The 15538-nt window shown below is 45.1% G+C and overlaps 1 protein-coding gene across 10 annotated transcripts in view; it reads right to left on the bottom strand.

Moving 5' to 3' along the window:
- The window catches only part of PDE10A (phosphodiesterase 10A), a 568650-nt gene that overhangs the window by 440795 nt on the left and 112317 nt on the right, over positions 1–15538 (bottom strand). The gene's annotated exons all lie outside the window — the stretch shown is intronic.

Raw genomic sequence — 15538 nt, 5'->3', positions numbered from 1 at the left:
GAATGTCCATCAACAAGAGGAGTGGATCAAGATGATGTGGTACATATACACAATGGAATATTACTCAGCCATTAAAATGAATGAAATACCAGCATTTTTAGCAACATGGATGGACCTAGAAACTATCATGCTAAGTGAAGTCAGCCATACAATGAGACACCAACATCAAATGCTTTCACTGACATATGGAATCTGAAAAAAGGACAGACTGAACTTCTTTGTAGAACAGATGCTGACTCACAGACATTGAAAAACTTACGGTCTCCAGAAGAGACAGTTTGCGGGGTGGGGGGATGTGCTTGGGTTATGGGATGGAAATCCTGTAAAACTGTATTGTTATGATCATTATACAACTACAGATGTGATAAATTCATTTGAGTAATTTAAAAAAAATAAAAAATAATGATAAAATAAAATAAAAAGAAAATCAATAAGGCAACAGAGATCCTAAATAACACAATAGAAAACTTAGACCTAATTGACATTTTCAGAATATTACATCCAAAAAATCAGAATATACATTTTTTTCCAAGTGCACATGGAATATTATCAAGAACTGACCACATCCTGGGGCATAAAACTAATCTCAACAGATTTAAGAGTATAGAAAATATTTATAGTATCTTCTATGACCACAATGGCATGAAACTAGAAATGAACCATTGGAAAAGAAATGAGAAAAAACTGACTACATGGAGATTAATCAACATGATACTAAAAAACCAATGGGTCAATGAGGAAATCGAAAGGGAAATTTAAAAATACCTTGAGACAAATGATAACGAAAACACAACCATTCAAAATCTATGAGATGCTGCAAAAGCAGTGCTTAGATGGAAGTTCATAGTTATAGGTCTTCCTCAAAAAAGAAGAAAAATCTCAAATTGACATATTAACCCACCACCTAAAAGGATTAGGAAAAGAAGAACAAATAAAACCTTAAGTTAGCAGAAGGAAGGAAATCATAAAGATTGGAGAGGAAATCAATAAAATTGAGATTCAAAACACAATAGAAAAAATTAATAAAACCAATATTTTGTTCTTTGAAAGGGTAAACAAAATTGACAAACCTCTGGCCAGACTCACCAAGAAGAGGAGAGAAAGAACTCAACTAAACAAAATAAGAAATAAAAAAGGAGAAATCTCGGAGTTCCCATCGTGGCTCAGTGGTTAGCGAATCAGACTAGGAACCATGAGGTTGCGGGTTCGATCCCTGCCCTTGCTCAGTGGATTAACGATCCGGCGTTGCCGTGAGCTGTGGTGTAGGTCACAGACGCAGCTCCGATCCCATGTTGCTGTGGCTCTGGCGTAGGCCTGTGGCTACAGCTCCGATTCGACCCCTAGCCTGGGAACCTCCATGTGCCGCAGGAGCGGCCCAAGAAATGCCAGAAAAAAAGACAAAAAAAAAAAAAAAAAAGGAGAAATCTCAACAGATATTGCAGAAATACAAAAAAACCATAACAGAATAATATGAGCAATTAAATGTCAACAAATCTGACAACCTAGAAGAAATGGACAACTTTCTAGTGACTTATAGCCCACCAAAACTGAATCAAGAAGAAATAGATCAACTGGACAGAACAATCACTAGAAATGAAATTGAATATGTAATAAAAACACTCCTTACAAACAAAAGTCCAGGACCAGATGGCTTCACAGGCAAATTCTACCAAACATGCAAAGAAGAACTTATACCCAACCTCCTTAAACTTTTCCAAAACATTGAAGAAGAAAGAACACTCTAAAAGACATTCTATGAAGCCACCATTACCCTAATACCAAAACCAGACAAAGATACTGCCAAAAAGAAAATTATAGGCCAATACTTTGATGAACATATACACAAAAATTCTCCACAAAATTTTAGCCAACCAAATCCAACAACATATAAAAAATATCATACATCACAACCAAGTGGGATTCATCCCAGGTTCACAAGGATGGTTCAACATACACAAATCAATCAACATCATACACCACATTAACAAAACAAAAGTCAAAAACCACATGATCATCTCAATAGATGCAGAAAAAGCATTTGACAAAGTCCAACATCCATTCATGATAAAAACTCTTACCAAAGTGGGTACCTTAACATAGTAAAAGCCATTTATGGCAAACCCACAGCAAATATAGTACTCAATGGAGAAAAGCTGAAAGCCTTTAGCCTTCCACTAGAATCTGGAACAAGACAAGGATGCCCACTCTCACCACTTTTATTCAACATAGTATTGGAAGTCCTAGTAACAGCAATCAGACACACAAAAGAAATAAAAGATATCCAGATTAGAAGAAAAGAAGTAAAATTGTCACTGTATGCAAATGACATGATACTATATATAGAAAACCCTAAGGATGCCACACAAAAACTACCAGAACTGGTCAACGAATTCAACAAAGTAGCAGCATACAAGATTTAACATTCAGAAATCGGTTACATTTCTGTATACTAACAATGAAGTATTAGAAAAGGAATATAAGAGTGCAATACCTTTTAAAATCACATCCCCCAAAATTAAATACCTAGGAATAAACCTAAGGAGGTGAAAGACATATGCTGAGAACTACAAAACATTAATCAAGGAAATTAAAGAGGATTCAAAGAAATAGATATTCCATGCTGCGGATTGGAAAAATCGATATTGTTAAAATGGCCATACTACCCAAAGCAATCTACAGATTCAATACAATCCCTATCAAATTACCCATGACATTTTTTGTTTCATTTTATTTTATTTTATTTTGTCTTTTATAGGGCTGTACCCACGGCAAATGGAGGTTCCCAGGCTAGGGATCTAATCAGAGCTGTATCCTCCAGCCTACACCACAGCCACAACAATAAGGGATCCAAGCCACATATGCAATCTACACCACAGCTCATGGCAATGCCAGATCCTTAACCCACTGAGCGAGGCCAGGGATCAAACCCACAACCTTGTGGTTCCTAGTCAGATTTGTTAACCGCTAAGCCACGATGGGAACTCCACCCACAACATTTTTCATAGAACTAGAACAAACAATTCAAAAATTTGTGTGGAAACATAAAAGACCCAGAATCGCCAAAGCAATCCTGGCGGGCGGGGGAGGGGGGGAACCAAGCAGAGGCATAACTCTCCCAGACTTCACACAATATAACAAAACCACAGTAATCAAGACAGTGTGGTACTGGTATCAAAACAGACATACAGACAAATGGAACAGAATAGAGAACCCAGAAATAAACCCAGACACCAATGGTCAATTAATCTTCAACAAAGGAGGCAAGAATATAAAATGGGAAAAAGACAGTCTCTTTAGCAAGTGGTGCTGGGAAGACGGGACAGCTGCACGTAAATCAATGAAGCTAGAACACACCCTCACACCATGCACAAATATAAACTCAGAATGGCTTAAAGACTTAAACATAAGACAAGACACCATCAAACTCCTAGAAGAGAAAAAGTCAAAACATTCTCTGACATCATCCATAAAAGGTCAGTTTCCCAGGGCAATAGAAATAAAAACAAAAATAAAGCAATGGGACCTAATCAAATTTAAAAGCTTTTGCACAGCAAAGGAAACCATAAAAAAACCAAAAAGACAACATACAGAATGGGAGAAAACAGTTTCAAATGATGCAACTGACAAGGGCTTCAACTCTAAAATATACAAACAACTTATACAACTCAACAGCAAAAAAGCCAACAACCCAATTGAAAAACGGGCAAAAAAGCCTGAATAGACATTTCTCCAAAGAAGATATACAGATGGCCAACAGGCACATGAAGAAATGCTCAACATCACTGATTATTAGAGAAATGCAAATCAAAAGTGCTATGAGGTACCACTTCACACTGGTCAGATGGCCATCATTAACAAGTCAAGAAACAATAAATGCTGGAAAGGGTGTGGAGAAAAGGGAACCCTCCTATGCTGTTGGTGGGAATGTAAATTGGTACAACCACTATGGAAAAACAGTATGGACGTACCTCAGAGAACTAAATATAGAACTATGATATGATCCAGCAATCCCACTCCTGGGCATATATCTGGACAAAACTTTCATTGAAAAAGATACATGCACCCATATGTTCACTGCAGCTCTATTCACAATAGCCAAGACATGGAAACCACCTAGATGTCCATCGACAGATAATGGATTAAGAAGATGTGGTACATATACACAATGTATATATGTAGTAGCATATATACTACTCAGCCATAAAAAAGAATAAAATAACGCCATTTGCAGCAACATGGATGGAACTAGAGACTCTCATACTAAATGAATTAAGTCAGAAAGAGAAAGATAAATACCATATGATATCGCTTATATCTGGAATCTAATATATGGCACAAGTGAATCTCTACAGAAAAGAAACCAACTCATGGACTTGGAGAACAGACTTGTAGTTGCCAAGAGAGAAGGGATGGGAATGGGATGAACTGGGAATTTGGGGTTAATAGATGCAAACTATTGCATTTGGAGCGGATAAGCAATGAGATCCTGCTATATAGCACAGAGAACCATATCTAGTCACTTATGATGGAACATGATGGAGGATAATGTGAGAAAAAGAATATGTGTGTGTGTGTGTGTGTGTGTGTGTGTGTGTGTGTGTGTGTGTGAGACTGGGTCACTTTGCTGTACAGCAGAAATTGACAGAACAATGTAAATCAACTATAATAGAAAAAATAAAAACCTAAAAAAAAAAATGCCCAGTTCTCCAGGGAGACACCCCACACGTGCACCCTGGTCAGGGGCTGCTTCCCATACGGATGCCCAGATTAGGAAGGTGGCGGTGCCCTGGGCTCTGGACATGGCGTGATGATTGGCAGGTTCTTCCCTCCTCTGGATTCAGCTTCGGCTCTGAGGGCTGGAGCTTCTGCAACCATCTGGGCAGCAAAGCCCAGGACAGATCTTCTCAGGCAGAGAAGTGTCACTCAAGCTCAGCTAAGACTCTGGCCCCAAGACCTGGCCCTGTGCAGGGTCATTTCCCTGGGAATGATGGGAGTTGTCTCTTTTCCATTTTGTCATAATCCATCCACCCTCCCTCTTCCGCACTTCCCTTCTTTCTCAGCTTGGATCCAGGACAGGGACCTTCAACTCCGCCCCTCCACATTTTGCACATTATCCCGCAAAACCCCTCTTCAACCTTCCCCACTCCACACCCCGACATATCTGCTTGCTTAAGCCACCTGGCAGTTGCTCCGTCCGCAAATTCAACTTTCTCGATCCCTTTTTTTTAGCTTTTATTAGGGCCACACCTGTGGCATATGGAAGTTCCCAGGCCAGGGGTCGAATCGGAGCTGCAGCTGCTGGCCTATGAGCCACAGCAACGCTGGATCCTGGATCCGAGACACATCTGTCACCTACACCACAGCTCAGGGCAGCATCAGATCTTTAACCCACTGAGCGAGGCCAGGGATTGAACCCACGTCCTCATGGATACTAGTCAGGCTCATTACCATTAAGCCACAACAGGAACTCCTGGATCCTTTTAACATCTACCCTCTTGATCTACTAGATGATGTCCCTCCCACATCCATCCCTATCTTTTTTCTTCCCTTCTACTGAACTAGAGGACAGAGTGATTTTCTCATTTCAGGCTGACCCTGCAGCTCCGCCCTCCTGCTTTTCAGCTGCCCCCAAACCCAACCCCAGCAGTTATCCTGCCTCTGAGCTGCCAGACAGCTCCTTTTGCAGGGGATGCTTCTGCTGAGAGCATGGTTTGCTCAAGCTCTTTCATGAACACCGGTGGGAAGCCTCCCTGATTCCCCCTCAGGGCTCTCTGCCCATCACCAAGACCACAGAGATGTGTCCCAGGTGTGTCCCCACTTTCCATGCACCATCTGACCCACAAGGGTCTGGCTGTGCCCCTCCCTCCCCGGACTCAGCTCTTGTTGCTAAACCAAGGGACCTTTCAGGTCCCCTCTTAGCAGACCTCTCAGGCCTGGTGAACACTCCCTCCCAGCTGCTTCCAGGCCACTTGCTCCCGTCCTCCTCCCTGGGCTGCCTGGTCGGCTCTGCGCTCAGTCCCAGAGTCCAGACCTCTGCTCTGACAGCCGACACCCACCCCAAGTCCACCCAGCTTCTCCCCTGGGACATCTCAAAGGCACCTCAGGTTCAAGAAACCAAGCCCAGTGCCCGCCCCTCACCCTCCAGTGACCCCTGTCTTGGGGACCACTGTCTATTTGGACAAGCTGGACCTTCTCTGCATCGCCCCTCTCCCCACAGCAACTTCTGTTGATTCTACTCCCTGAAGGTCTTCTAAGCCCTGCCAGCACCTGCCCAGGACACCAGGACCACTGCCCACCACTCTCTGTGAGTGGCACCCCTCACAGCTGCGCAGGTGTCAGCCCTGGGGAGGGGATAAGAAAGCAGGCAAACTATTCTACAGGGAACAGTTGCAATAATCCAAGTGAACTAGACCATGGGTTGTAGAATTGAGAGAGGGGCATGAGCTAAGAGGCATTTATGAGGTAAAAATAAATAAAATAATGCAAGGAGATACCACTAGGAAGGCTGTTATCTGAAAAAAGAAAAGAAAAGAAAAAGTGTTGATAAGAATGTGGAGAAATTGGAACCTCTGTGCATAGCTGGTAGGCATGTAAACTGGTACAGCCACTGTGGGAAAAGGTATGGTGGTTCCTAAAGAAATTAGACATCGACCGACCATGTGAAGCAGCAAGCCCACTGCTGGTTATGTACCCCGAGAAGTGGAAGCTGGGGTGCCAGGCACTGCAGGGCTGGATATTTAGTTCACAGAACACTTGAGATTTAACGCTGATGTTTTGCTTTAGTCAGAGGTAGAGAGAAGAGCCCGAAGCATTCGAAATTCAGTTAACGAGTTGAGTAAGAGACTGAGAATCTGTTCTTAAAATTAGGTTTTTCTCTTTTCTAAAAACTTCATATTGTGGAATTATTCATTCTCGTTTAGAGAACACTCATTAAGTGTGTACGAATAGCTCAGCTATACTGAGCAGAAGAAGTCGGCACTCCTGTCTGCAATTAGCTTCCAAACTCATGGCGTGACATGTAACCATAAGGCTGCTTGATCCCCTCCCCGCCTTCAGAGCAGGCACAATGAGGGAAGGGTGTTTCAGCAGGAAGGAACAGCACATGCAAAGGCTCAAAACCCAGCCCGAACACGATGAACTTGAAGAAGCAGTGGTCGACCAGTACCCCAGGCTTCTCCATGTGGTCCTTGGGAGACCTTAAGAGATGCTGTTCAGTTCTTACCATGTATCCCCTCAGTTCCTGGAGACCCTGGAAGAGACTAGGGTCTCCAGTGCCGGGCCCACCTCTTCCACCTTCTCCTGCCACCTACTCCATGAACCACGAGTCAGTCACAAGGCAAAGCTCACCTGTCTTGACATCTGTGCCATTGACCTTACCATTTCTTGGGCCTGAAGGAATTCTTTCAACTCCTCCTTCCACTCCTGCATAGTAAACGGTCACTTGTCCTTCAAGATCTAAGAGCTCACCTCTTCCCGGAAGCCCACCTTGACCCCTCCCACCCAGCGTTCTGTCTCTCACTCCCATTACGGACCTTAAAGCCACACGCCCTTGTTCTCTTCCCACTCGGCCTCCTTCACGCGTGTCTGAGCCCCTGGGAAACACAACCTGTTTCTTCCACTGTGGCACACCCGCTACTCAGCACATGGAAGAGGGTTAACCCTTTTCCTAAGTCTTTTGTTGTTTTGCTTTTTGTCATCCAGAACCCAGTATTATGTCAACTCAGTCCACTACCGGACTACCGGATGTTTCTTCCGGGACTCTGGAAAGCTGAGGCAGAAAAGCATGTCTAGGCTTTACTCCATAGCACCCAAGCGCTCAAGGTCCAGACTGGCCCTGGCTGTGCCCGCGACGCCCAGCCTCCTCTGCCTCTGTCCCTTAGCTGGCCTGGTTCCCGAGAGGCCTCATGGTATTCTGAGCGAGCAGACGTCCTTCCAGTAAGTCCCTTCTCTGCTTCTGAGTTGGTTTGTATTGTTTGCAAACCACAACCCTGACTGGCTTGCAGAATGAATGAAAACATGTAACATCCCCGGCTGTCCCCAGATTCCCAGGCTACTAACCCTCTCCTAGTTGACAGGACTAAGTCAGTGAAAAGCACACTTCTAAAATGTCTAGAAACTCTTCTTCCACCTGCCAAACTCTACCACTGACTTATAATGTGGCCTTGAATGAGTCATTTTGCCACCTACCTTCCCCACAAGGGTGTCGTTAGGATTAATGAGTTAATATTCAAAAGTACTTTGTGCTTTAAATAGTGCCTTTCAGCAGAGGAGCTCAGAGAATTATAATCACTACAGCTGTGCAACAAATTATAAAGAGGTTCTTTAAGAACTATCATATTTATCTCAAACTTTTAATGAGAAATTAACTACAATTTCAAGTTTTCCCTTCAAGAAGTGGTCAAGACTTTTTGAGTATAAGAAACTTTGGGGGGAAAAAAAGAGAAACACATACAAACGCAATTCCAATTCTATTTTCTTTTTTTTTCTTTTACAGCCACACCTGCAGCAGATGGAAGTTCCCAGGCTAAGGGTGGAATCTGAGCTGCAGCTGCTCCCTACACCACAGCCACAGCAGCACCGGACCCAAGCTGCATCTGTGACCTGTGCCACAGCCTGCAGTAATGCCAGATCCTTAAGCCACTGAGTGAAACCAGAGATCGAACGCACATCCCTGCAGAGACAAGTCAGGTTCTTAACCCGCTGAGCCACCGTGGGAATGGCCCAGCTATTTTCAATAGGTTGACTAACCTCACAAGATCTCTATGACTCTGGGACACTTCCAGTCTCCAATTCATGGGGTTGAAGGATTCTGCTAGGTTAGGAGGGCCCTGTCTGCTTAAGTCTGTGGTGTTAATCCTTGCGGGCCCTCAGCCTCTGCCTCTCCAAGCTTCTCCCTCCTCCTCTCCACTCTCCTCCCCTTCTCGTCCCCACTCTTCCCTGCTCACCTTCATCCTTCTCTCCACCCTCACCTCCATCCTCATCTGCCAGTCACCTCTTACGGACGCCTCCAATCAGACTGGGTGTCCTGGAGCTGGCTTTGCTGTCTGCAGCCCAAGAACCACCTCTCAGTAATAACGGAACGCCAGAAAGCACGGACTTTTTATCTTGCTTGGCAGCAATTTCTCTTGGCACCATTCTAGAGCTGGCCCTCCTATCCCTGAAACATCACTTGCTTACTCTTCTCTCAACAATTACGTCTAGTCATTAACGTATCAGAAAAAGCAGATGTCCGCCCAAGTATGGCAGGTGAGCCTGAATGAGCCAGTTGAAGGCACTGATTCACTGATGCAAGGCACTCATTGCTTACACATCCTCCCAAGTTACTGAAACTGCAGCAAAGGAATATGGGGATGCACAAACGTGCAGAGTCCTAGGGGTGAGCATTTGCTTTTCCAGTATATGCTAATACAGAGGACTCCAAATGATTTTGCCCATTCCTATCAGTAAAAGAAGTTTAATGCACTTTTATTTCTAGTCTACTTTTAAACAAATTATATATAAGGAAAGGATCAGTATAGTAACATATCACATGCATTATAAAATATACACTAAAATAAAACATTCCACAAGAGCACCCTATTTTAGAGCCCACCCTTCCAGAATTTAATGTGGAGAACCTCTGTCTACACTTTGCCTTACTAAGGGATTCAAAGTTCAGTTATATTTGGCTGTACTTAAAACTACCAGGTTTTATTCACACTTGAAAACTCGCCCTCTCCCAGCTCAGTACTTTGTAAACAGCAGGTGTCCATCAATTAATTTAATTTAAGGACTCTGAATAGCTCTTTCTCTAACTTCCTTTTGGAGCTCAATTTGCTTTCTGTTTGTCACCATTGCAAGACCCAGTCTCATCTTGCTTTCTGACTCACACTGATTAAGGGCAGAGCAGGGAACAAGGCAGGCCCTCCAAAGAGCCCCTGGTACCCACCCTCCTCACCCACTGCCCCAGAGGGCTTGGGCGCTGCTGGCCAGGGCTGGTTACTGTTACTGCTGACTCTTGAGTGGACCTCAGGCCCGTCTGAGCAAGTGGACATTTCTTTGCTTCTTCCCTGTAGAAGGCACTAAAGTTGTCACCGTGTAAGGTGACCCTGCTGCCTGCCCTTTGAACCACTCAACAGCTTGGTGGGGAGGCCGGCACTTCCCCTCTGGGCACCTGGTGACCTGCGCCCGTCCCCGTGGTTGGTGGGCCTGTGCTGGGGTCCTCCTTCCTTGGCCACAGAGGAAGAACAGCCCAGAAAGGAGACCTCTGCAGAGTTCCTCCCCTGGGATGGAGCGGAATGTAAAGAGCTGTGAGTAAAGGAGTGACTGCGCTCTCACAGGCTGAGAACCAGCCTCATCTTCGCATTTCAGAGGCCACAGCAGAGCAGGGCCTCCTTCAGTTCACGTTTGTGCAGGGAAAAGGTAACTACATTCTTGCTTGTTTTAATGTGAAAGTAATTGAAATGGAAAACAAACAGAAACTGAGCTATGAGTATGATGTAAGTTATGCCGAGGGTTTGGCATCGCTGCTGTGAGTTTTGTTCAACCTGAACCGCTGTGCGATGCTGATACCACTGAGGCCTCACAGTGTTTCTCACTTTCATGTAGTTACATTTAAAAAACTGATAGGATGGGGAAACAAAGAAAAAATATAGGACAATTTGGAAAAGATTTTATAGCTGTGCTTAAAAAAGTAAACTCATATAACAATGGCCTGTTCCTCTTGAAATTATATATACTTGATAACTTAATCTAACCGAAATCTTAATGTGCTTGTCTCTGACACATTAAAAACTTGGAAGATAATGTTACGCGTTTTTTTTTTTTTTTTTAATGTTAAGATTGTCACAATCAATCAACCAGACAAAAGCCGGGTAATTCAGAGGCAGAGATGACAACGCTGATCTCTCTATTTTTCACCCAACCTGGCGATGTAACTGCATGACTTCCATTAACCGAACCACTTAGTGCCACAAATGCACCCATTAGAGTCCCTCTACACTTCATAATTACCAGCGTGAGGAGCCTGGTAGTTAAATCTTTGCATATGCTAAAGAATCGTAGGCATTCGTATTTAAATCCAACTCCCTTGCAGGGAGCTCAAGAAACATCCTCCTACTTTAACCCTCCAAGTAAGTTAAAATGAGTAACAGAGCAAATGCAAGTTGACTTTGGAAATTCATCAAGGCCTTCTCCTGGTGGCGACGTGGGACAGCTGATGATTTTGATTTTAACTTTAGGGAGGTTAGCTCAACTGTACCCAGCATGCACTGTGCAAAGCACTTTGTGGGATCTTTTCTTTTTATCCTCATCACTATCTCAGGCACAGAGAGGTGAGGTAACTTACCTAGGATCACACAGCAAGCTAGTGGTGGAAGAGGCAAGATTCCAGCCTCCGAGTCAGACATTACAACATGCAATTAGTAGGTCCACCTTCTCTTGTTCTCACTGTAACACCGACTGGCCCCAGACTGACTGCCCACAGTTCACTCCACTTCTCTGAAGCTTGGCTGCTTCCTCAGTGAGGCTGGGTCACGTCTGCCTCGTCTACCTGAAAGGCTGCCATGAAGATTGGTAAGATCTTTGAAAATGGAGACCCAGCGCCCCAATGCGGGATGCTTCTGCTGGTGGACAAGGTGCAAGGTGTGCGTGTGTGCGTGCGCGACACACACACACACACACAGGGGGCCCCACTGAGCCCAATCCTCATGGGAGACAAGACAGGTCAGGGTTCACCCCCGGAAGCACACTTGAGTTTGGGTGAAAAGACAGGTTCCCACGCAGGCCTTATAAAACCCCGGGGCTCGAAGAAGGGGGCAGACAGCATAAGCTAAAGGGATCTGGGCAGGAGGAGATCCCTGTGGGCTCCAGAGGCGGCCGAGATAATGAAGAGGGTCTGAGGTGGGACGGGAGCCCAGCCCAGGGCACTGCAGCCCCAGATGAGAAGAGCCAGAACTCAGGACCGGAGAAGGTGAGTGACTCACACAGCGGAAGGCGAGGACTTCTCTGCTGGGGGCATGGGGAGACAATGGCAGGTGGTGGTGGGGGGGGACACCCGAGCTTTATGCCTGTGGGGCTCAGTGGTCACAGAAGGTCTTAGCAGGAAAGTGGACAGCCAAACACATCTCTCTCTCTGCTGTCTCTTGACCTCTTTAGGCACCGGTTTGACCGTCCGCTTTCTTCCACGGGGGATGCACCAGAGGGCAGAGGATGTGATCAGAGGCCAATCTGAACATCAGCACAAAAGGAGGTCCCTAGGTGAGCTGGCTGGACGGTCCTGAGTGGGGGGTGTCAGGTGGGGAGCCGAGAGGAGGGACGTGGGTCAGAGTGCAGGAGGGACGAGAGCAGAGCATAGCTCTAGTGTGACTCTGATTTTCTCCGACTAGCTCATTCCCGCGGAAAAAGCCAAGAGGCCATACCTCCCGGGCCTGGCACAGGGGAGAGGCTGAGTGTGAGCCATGGAGTTGAAAGTCATTTGTACCAAGGTCAGAGTTAAGGTCAAAGGGGCTCAGAACACCATGAGCACCGGGAGCAGAGCAGAAGGTGGGGAAAAGCTGACCTGTTCTGGGCCCAGATTCAAATTTCGTGAGCTGCCAAGCTGCAGCCTCTCTAGGAAAGATGACTCCGGGAGAGGCCCGTTACATAACGTGCAAATTGCCCTCCAGTGCAATTACCAGGGAGCAGCCGAGGTGCTCCCAGTCACCCACCATCCGTGTTCCAAATGAACCCGTGACATCTGACGCCCTCTAACTGAACCTGAGTTTGGAAATGTCTTCTGAGTTACCAAAACGGCTAGAATTTGAAGTTCTTTAAATAAAAGTTAACTTGAAAGTTCAATATGTTTTAAAACCAGAAGGCAGGATAGAGGTGGCTTTCCAACCTTGTCCATTTGACCTAATAAATGCCATTCTATCTTCTATCGCCAATTCCAGTTTTTACTTTTTTTTTTCTGTCTTTTTAGGGCCGTACCTGCAGCATATGGAGGTTCCCAGGCTAGGGGTCGAATTGGAGCTGTAGCTGCTGGCCTCCACCACAGCCACAGCAATATCGGATCTGACCCATGTCTGTAACCCACACCACAGCTCACGGCAACGCCGGATCCTTAACCCACTGATGAAGCCAGGGATCGAACCTGCATCCTCATTGATGCTAGTCAGATTCGTTTCTGTGGAGCTACAATGGGAACGCCCAGTTTTTACTGTTTAGTCATCACTTAAGGAGGTCCAATGAATTATATTAAAGAAATAACAGTATGAAAAGAGCAGCATCATTGGATAGACTAGGGAACCTGAAACTTGAGTATAAAAATTGCCTGGGATCTTGTTAAAATGAAGACTCATGGATCCCACTGCCCATGGGATGTGCCTGGGTTGTGGCTAACACCTCTTTAAAAAAAATGCAAAAGGTGATTCTCATGAATTCACCCTAGATACACTTTTTTGACAGACCGCTCTATTTTCTTAGCTTTACATTTATGGAAGGACTAGCTATTTATTTACATCAGGATGGCTTACAAAGAGTTACGTAAAACATAACCAGATAATACAATTCTGAACCTGACAACTTTGGCCAGATGTAAAGCATTCTTGTAATTTCCTTGGAGGGCTGTGCTGTCTCTCTGAGAGTCACTGTGTTCCATTGACCAAACTTTCTTCCTGAGATAAAGCATGTGATGAGAAATGGTTTAAATATTATGGGGTCTGATCTACAAAGGGTCCGGTGAACTTGAGATGAAAAGGGGGAGGTGCAAACTTAAAGACCTGGTGTGATGTGGATTAGCCACAATTTTTTACGTTTAAAATGTATCAGACAGCAGTCCAATCTTAACTAAAAGAAAGAAAAGAAAAAAATAGCATTTTATACGTTTTTCTACAATTTACACCACAATGACAAAGGTCAAGGCTATGATGGCTCAATTAATGGCGTTCTACAGGGGCACTTTACAAGAGGGACCCTAACTAATCATATCCTCGGGGAAAAAGAGGTAAAATTTGAGTGAATTTGAGAAAAAATAAAGTCAGGATCCTGGAAAACAAGGCCGACAAAACAGGAGCAGTCGGTGTTTAACACCAAGCATCAAAAAATAGTCCCCCCACTCCCGGTGGTCAGTCACACCCACGGCGGAAGCAGAGGGCCATCAGAAATGATGCGTCTCTTACTGGGCTCCTGCACATCTCTGCTGGGGCAAACCACTTCACCCACTTATTTGGAAAAACAGTGCTAGAGCTGATCAGAACAGTCGGGATGCAATAAATAGGTTCAGACAGCCATGGCCAGTTCTGCAGGGGGGGGGGGGTGGCTTCTCTCCTAAGCTTAAAGGCTGCTGGTGGACATTATTTATGTGCTGTTAAACCTCATAAGGAAAATATGAAAGCTCTCTGGACTCAACTGAACGCACAAAACAGGCATTAAACTGCATCGTTTGACATACAACTTCCTATGGTGCATAAATCTGCCAACATCTGCTAAATATGTAAAGGATTTATTGTATTTTCTTTGGTGTGTTTTATAAGAAGACAGTAAATCTGACCAATGGCAAGATATGAAAACACCAAGCTTTCATTAATTAGTTAAACAGGAATGTCTCAATCCAAAAAAAAAAAAAAAAAAGAAAAAAAGATCCCTACTGAAGCTGTCTGTAGAGTACAGTGATTCTAACAGTGAGGAAAGAAATAGAAAAAGGTGTCTGAATTTGGGGACTGCATCTGGGGGAGGGGTGATCCTTTAGGGCGATTTCCAGGGGACGGAAGCCCACATGCAGTCTCTGTCACCTTTCGGGGGGCTTGTGGGATCCAACAGAGGACGGGCGCTTTGTGCCTTTCAGGCCGAGAGCTGCTGGGGCCCCTGAGCAGACCAGACTTGTTAGAGTAAATGCCATCATTTTTCCAGAAGCCGAGGGAAGGAAAGCTGGGCCCAGAGGGACTGGGCTCCGGAGCCACGCCCCATGCTTTGTAGATTAGGAAGTGCTGACACATTTGGAGGAAGCCAGGATCGCCACGGCACCTGCCTCCACCAGAAGCACTAAAGGTGATGCAGTTACAAGTGAATTAAGTCAAGTCATATCACCTGAGGAAAGTGTCCTTAACAGGGAAATCCTCCTAATGGCCAATGACCTTGCAAACACAGACGGCCTTGACCACCCCCCACTTGGCATCAGGGCGGGCGTGAGCCAGGGGATGGGGTGGATGTTGGGGTCATTCTTCCCAGTGCCTCCCTCCCTGCTTCTCTCACCATCACCGTCAATCCACAGGGTTTTGCTGAACCTGGTTTCAATTCAAACCCTAGGGACAGACAGTTCCCAGAGGAATTCCAAAAAAGAAAGCTCTTTCTCCTTTAAGCCATTTGTGGAGGAGGAAACATGAGCAGTTGAGATGGACAATTTGGAAACCAAATAAAAGCAAAAGTGGATGAGAAGTGAAGGCCACAAACCCTGTGGGAGTAAAGCAAAGCTATGCCTGCCTGCCTGCCTGCCTGCCTGCCTTCCCCTGGGAAGAAAACCCTGCAGCCTGAACACTCTGTCCTGTACAAAAAGTAGCACTCGGGCTTTGTGAGAGGGGCT

The sequence above is a fragment of the Sus scrofa genome, chromosome 1, assembly GCF_054392235.1.
Source record: "Sus scrofa isolate SSC_HxYL_T2T_F1_AM1 chromosome 1, Sscrofa_HxYL_maternal_Yorkshire_Landrace_v2.0, whole genome shotgun sequence".
NCBI classification, from domain to species: Eukaryota; Metazoa; Chordata; class Mammalia; order Artiodactyla; family Suidae; genus Sus; species Sus scrofa.
This window is presented reverse-complemented; position numbering and strand designations above follow the sequence as displayed.